Source organism: Cyprinus carpio, chromosome B3 (assembly GCF_018340385.1).
Source record: "Cyprinus carpio isolate SPL01 chromosome B3, ASM1834038v1, whole genome shotgun sequence".
NCBI classification, from domain to species: domain Eukaryota; kingdom Metazoa; phylum Chordata; class Actinopteri; order Cypriniformes; family Cyprinidae; genus Cyprinus; species Cyprinus carpio.
The window spans coordinates 26,412,635-26,419,475 of NC_056599.1; positions in this window are offsets into that span (position 1 = coordinate 26,412,635).

The window sequence follows — 6,841 nt, forward strand, 5'->3', positions numbered from 1 at the left end:
ATGGCAACTCTACAATCAGTGCAAGTTCAAGACAACTACCACACTGAGCAGCGCAACACAAAAATAACAAGAGTGTACTTTTAAAAATTATAAATTATATCATACAAATCTGTCAATAACAAATGTGCAGTCAATGAGGAACGATAAGCAAGCATAGCTTATCTCATCAAGGTTCATCAAACAGCTCTCAACAGCTGCAACAATAACTCCTCTAAATCAACAAGCTCCCCACCCACATATTTTCAACTGTAAAGGTTTGGCTTCAACCGAAGTTTCCCAGAGTTTTGGGAGTATCTGTCACCCTTATTGTTGTTAATGTTTGATGCCACTGAAATGAACTCCCCTTTTCATTTGAACCAAAAGGAAAACTAGTAACTAGGAATATCATAATGCATGGAAGATGTTATGCTGGTCATGCCACTACACCCCAATACATACAGTATGACCAAATAATACAGATGCTGGAGGTACTGTACTATGGGAATGAGCAGAAGCAGAACTTGTTTTTTCAGTATGTGGGTGCAAATAAAACAGCGAAAGAAATAGCATAAAACCTAAAATCTTGCAAAAGATGCGATCAATGGAAAATGTTTATGATTTTTTTTTTTTAGGTTAAAGCTATTTTTCCAAATAATATCACTAAATGATATGTAATTATATACTCCAAAGCCTTGTCATGCACAGTACTCACTAAAGTTCCACTATCAGTTAAGGGTAAAACTGGCCTTCGTTAGATCAGTTCACTCAGTGATAATGGTGTGAGTCATTAGGGACCCAGATGAAAACAAGATGTAGATATGAGATGTCTAATGTTGCGGTCTGGGTCCCTGGAAAAACAAACTCTACACCCTTCTCTGAAGTGCATTATAAGTGAGAAGAGATAGAGGAACCGACTGTCTGAAGCAGCAAGGGCGATATCATCTATACTTGACCTGACTCATTTGAACTGTTGAAGATCTTTAATGATGCAGACTTGCACACTCGTATGAAAGAGATCATTTAGGGGTTATTATTTCAAAAACGTAAAGGACTCTACCTTAAAATTACAGTAAAAAACACCAAATACTTCTTCCACAAGCTGAGATAACTATTAATATATATAGAAAGAATAAATGCAAACACAAAACATCATGGTAATTTGCATGACACAAAAAATTATATAAATAAACATTAATTTAACAAAATAAGATGTACAATAAAATCCTAATTGACATATAAAATGAGAAAAATCTAAGAGGAAACAATTATTTAAATAAAAATAAAGAAACATCAAATGTGAGGTGTCCCATTCTCTATGTGAATGCCAATTTACAGTTCTTGACTGTAAATTATGAGATGGCTTTGTACAGTTTTTAAAGTGAAAAATACTATTTAAAAGGATTTTCATTTAAAATTACACTAACTTCCTCATTAGATCTATTACAGTTTCCAGTGAGAGAAAATACTGTTAACCAATTAACAGGTTTTTACTGTAGCATAGAAGCCTTTTACAGTTAAAATGATGATCTTTTTTACAGTGGTAAGTGCTTCCTGGCACTAAACACTTTAAACGGGAAAACAAAAGAGGAAGCTTTTCAGATCCACATGACTGAAGAAACAAAGGATGAAGATGTGGCTATACATATATATTTTACTTTTTTTAGAATTTCTTTTTTTTTTTTTTTTTTTTGACCAAAGAGTACAGGAAAAGCAGTCATCAAGTGTTCACCACACGTGGGAACCAAAATTCAAGCATCCCAAACCTCACCTCATGCACCTCATGAAGGTTTAATCTGATGTACATTTTTGGTCACTACTTCATTTCTTTCAAAATGAGGAACATGATAATAATAAAGAATGAGAAGCTGTATCCAAACTTTTTAATAGTGCTATATATACCACAGCACATCATCATGGTGTGTAAATGGTGCTCCAGCATTACTTTAAAAACAGAAAAAGAGAAATCTAGTAGCCTATCATTTCTAACGTCTATCGCTCGGGGCCATCGTGCAAAACTGAAAGTGGTCTCATTTGGCGTGTAAAGCCAAACTCCGTGAGGTGACATGAAAGACAGAAGCGAAAATGCGGCGACCAGCTAGAGCCGCCGCTCAACCGTCGCGCACGAGGATTCCCTCGGCCATCTACTGGAAGAGGTGACGTCACGACGCAGAGGTGGGGAATCCCCCTAGAGACACAGAGCGCGTGAGAAAAGAAGCGATAACGTTCCAACCAGCACAACTGCTAGAATAAAATCCTCACAGCACGAAAGCTGTCAAAGCGGGATACAAAGGTGTTTTTATGCTGGGTCGGTGGGCGTTATCCACGGACTGCAAGCATAATGAGAAGTGAAATTGAAAGTCGTTTAATTGGCTATTCTATTAGTCTTTTGTTTTATATATATCTTTAATTGACTCACCTAATTTATTTTCTGCAGTGTCTATTTAGAAAATGGAAGCACTTCGGGTGGTTTTGCATTATTGTAAGTAACAGCAATCATGCTAGAAAAATATTATTGATTCTGACTTTGAGTATTGGGCATTTTTATTTTTATTTTATTTCCACTTGTCGCTTTCTCACTTCATTTTTTTTTTCACCTCACCTTAATTTCAGTATTGTCTGTTTAGTACAACTGGTACACTTTGGCACTATTGTAAATGCTGACACCCAAGCAAATAAAAGCTTTATTGACTGACTCAGAGAAGAAGAGAAACCGACAATATGGCATCTATAAACCTACTATGGCATAATAAAGAATCAAAATCCCTTTCACATCAGGTTACAAGACATGTATTCAAGCGAGCGGAAAACTTTATGAGTCTTCAGACTCTTATTTTGTAATGTTTAAGGACTAAGGGCAACATAGTGTTAGTGAAACTAAGTTATAAATGTAACTACTATAGTCTCGTCAGGTCACATTAGTGACATTCGTCTAGCTTCATGTAACATCTCAGATGAAACAATGTGTACATTATTTCCGTCACGAGCGCATCCCGTTTTCAGAATCGAAAAGCACCGACCGTGACCGATACATCAGCACGAGCTGCACTGCAAAACATTATCTGACACAGCAACTCGCGTACAATCTTCACAGAGAAACAACCGGAGAAGTGCGCTTCTTTTACAAAGCGACGTGGCTGGACAACTTACCCCTCCGTGTGTCGTTCAAGGTCTCTGAGAAAACGTCCCCCGCCGATATAAGCAGAGTCAACACGTTATTGACGCTAATAACTACCGTTTAAGAGGCTATACGCTTTTCTAAAAAGACCTTTTCCAACTTTTCCGTCACTACAAACACGCAGGCTACAGTGGTCTATGCGAAAATGGGCTGCACATTTCCAGTTTCTCATTGATTGACAGGACTCTGACGCTCTCACGGACGAGATCAGGACTTTGTCCAATCGCTGAGCTCGACTGACGCAAAGGAGGCGGGACTTAGAGCGAGCGAGCTCGTGTCCGCCTGTGTTGATTGCCCTGGCTCGGCAGGCTCTTCCGACAGCTCTGTCCTCCCTCGGAGCGCGCTGTTCTGAAGCCGAGCGCGGCGGGGGGAGGACGAGCTTCTAGAACAGCGCGCCTGGAAGTCATCTGAATTACTGGCAGTGCCTACGTCATCTCAACTTTTAATTCAGTGGATGTAAAAAAGTGCGGTAGGCTAATCATTTCTCCCCTTTTTTACAACACTGTGTGCGTTTAAGTGTGCCACTGGCCACAAATCACACAACGAAACTAAATGAATATTGTCGCAATATATAGCAAAGTGTTTAAGCATTTTATTTAAGAAAAACAGGGTCTCTCAACTCAAATATTTATAAAGCACTTTCAAAATCATAAAAAATGGACCAAAGTGCTGTACATAGATGCAAATTATTATAACTAATTTTTATTTATTTATTGAAGAATGAAAAATGTATTGCAGCAAACGGCTCAACCAAAAATAATAATAATAATCAAATATAAAAATATCATAGTTTCTTGACTGGACTGTAGTTTTGTCGCTAGAGATGTTCAGTTTGTAGTTCATGTGTTCAGGAATTACAAATGGGTTTTTAGTATAGCAGTGGTTTCAAAATTAATGTTTCAGGTGTGACTGCCTGTAATTTAAAGAACAAAAAAAGAAAGTTTCTTCAAGTAATGTTAACCACAGTCCTTTTTCTCAGAAATCAAAAAATATTTTTTAAAACCCTCTGAAATTCCCAAAGGAAACCTCTGGTTCGCTTATAGATTAAGGTCATGATTGAGCAGCTCTGATGTGTTTGTACCAAATTCAGGTTAATCTGTTTTTCTCGCTCACATATTTTGACTGAACTTTGACTTTGATTGACGCTAACTAATCCTTAACACAATGCTCCATTGTATTTGTACCATTATCAGATAGGATTTTTTTAAACAGACTCTTCCAACCATATTTCCTTGAAGTATAAAAACAGGTCATATTTAGATCTGTTTGCATATAACACATGGGCTTCCAAGGAAACGTCAAAGGATGTTTTCTACAGTCCAGATGTTCCGGTCCAAGGTCATTAGGTTCTGTTTTTTTTTTTTTTTTTTTTTTTTTTTTTCTTACATCTGGTCTTGCAATGCTGTCTTTAATGGCAAACAGAAACTGATGCAAAACACATTCATATCTGATGATGTGTCAAGAAATGGTTCTGGAAATTACACATCACATGTGTTGTATTAATACTGAAATTAAGGTCTCATGCACACATATGCACACGCTTTTACCGTGAAGGAATGTAGTGTGTTGTTAAGTGAAAATCTCACTTGGGTTAAGAATATAAGAACATATGCAGTCAATAATGTGAACATTTCACTCTTTCACTAAATAATGACAGAATTTTCATTGTTGTATGAGTTATATCTTTCACAGAATACTTTTTACACTTGCACAGACCTGCTGCAAATAGGCCTGTTTCTCACTAAATATAGCACTTCTTCAGGTTTTAGTTTAGAAATACAAACTTATGCTTTTTTATGCTACATTAACCTTTGCAGAAGACAACAATGATTATGGAAGCAGAATAAAGAACAAGGAAATAATGAACATGTATTTACTGTCATTTCTCGCTAGTCAATACAGATGCCATGTCACACTGGCACAAATAAAATCCCCAAACATTCAGAGTATTTGATCTGGTTATTCTACATTCACTTACATTTTAAACATCCTCATTTACATCACATCTCACCCGTCATCTGTTTATTTACGCACTCATCAACACAGCTGGAGAATGAGCAATCAGGAACAAAATATGAATGATTTATATTTGTATTTACACCTACAAAGTGTTTGACTTCATCTGATATGGTTAAGTGAAGTATTCCGGAAAAGTCCCACAATGTATGCACCGCCCACATATTTACTAGTATTTTACACAAAACAAAAACTCATGCACACAATCTTCCCTGTCACTACAAGCCTCGCCTATTTTTGTTTCCACATCTGTCCTGGTAGGAAGTTCACTTATAGCTTATACATTATAGAGAAAATACAGATAAACATCAGCTCAGTGGGTTCTAGTTTGTTCTTCCTGCTGCTTTCTGCAAACACACAGCCGCCTGTTCTCCTGAGACACTGATGTAAGACACAGATGTGCAGCGGTGCATGTTTGTGGTCCAGAGACCACTCCATACTGCATCTCATACATCATTTAAATTGCAAACAGTTTTCTTGCGATGAACAATATCGACATATCTGATCCAAAGAGGCTGTTATCTGTTTGAGTGATCAAATATCTGATCCATCATCAAGATATCATGAAAGTGAATCTTATCAGAGGTGTTAATAAATAAATCATTGTAAAATAAGGCTCAGATACTCTTTGCATAATGTAAAATGCTACATCATATACATAATAATTCAAATTACTGATAGGCTATATAATATTGTGTATGTGTGTGTGTGTGTGTGTGTGTGTGTGTGTGTGTGTGTGTGTGTGTGTGTGTGTGTGTGTAGTGCTATGACAATTCCCCAGCCTCTTTCTTTTTTGTTCTGCTGTCTTCTGCTCCCCTTTTGGAAAAGCACTCTACTTAATCAGATTCCTCGAATTGATTATTTAATGTATTCCCTCTACGACCAACATGACACCACCAAGGACAGAGGACAGACAGAGAGAAGATTAGGGGAGAAGCAGAGAGAGAGAGAGAGGCAAAGGCAAAAACAGCACAGACAGAGAGCAGTCTAAAACCAGCAGCCTGTATAGTAATGCATTATGCCTTATTACTGTCCAAACATGGCATCTGTCTTTAGAAAACAAGCCTTTACTTTTAGAGTAGTAATTTATTACATTAATAAGAATGTATTTGGGTGATTTTAAAACATTAATGTTAAATTATGGATTCCCTTCTAAATGTATTAATCTCTGATCTGAAGATATGGGAATTGCTGCATTATATAACTGACCTCTTGTAATATATATTTAATAAGGTTTTCTATTTATCTGTACCAAAAGCACTGGCTGTGTTTATTGATTGATTGATTGATTGAATGAATGAATGATTGATTGATTAATGGTATTCAAAGCCTTTAAATGCCTATTTTAACCCTTTGATGCACATCATGAGTCTAAAGCATAGGTCTAAAGTGACCCGACTGAGTTTATTTTTTTCTATATATTTGCAAGAAATTAATTTCATCATTCAGAATTCCAGGAATTCCTCAATTAACTTGTTTTTGATCATCACAAATCCTTATTTTTATTTTATCTTTTTTAACTTTTTTGATAAAAATAATTTTTGTACCCTTCTAATGCACAACATGGGTCTAATATGACCCTCATTCAGTTGTGGATGAGTGTTTCTTTGCTGAATATCTGAAATAATGTTTTTTTCCATCATTTATTATTCTAGATAGTCTTTAAATATG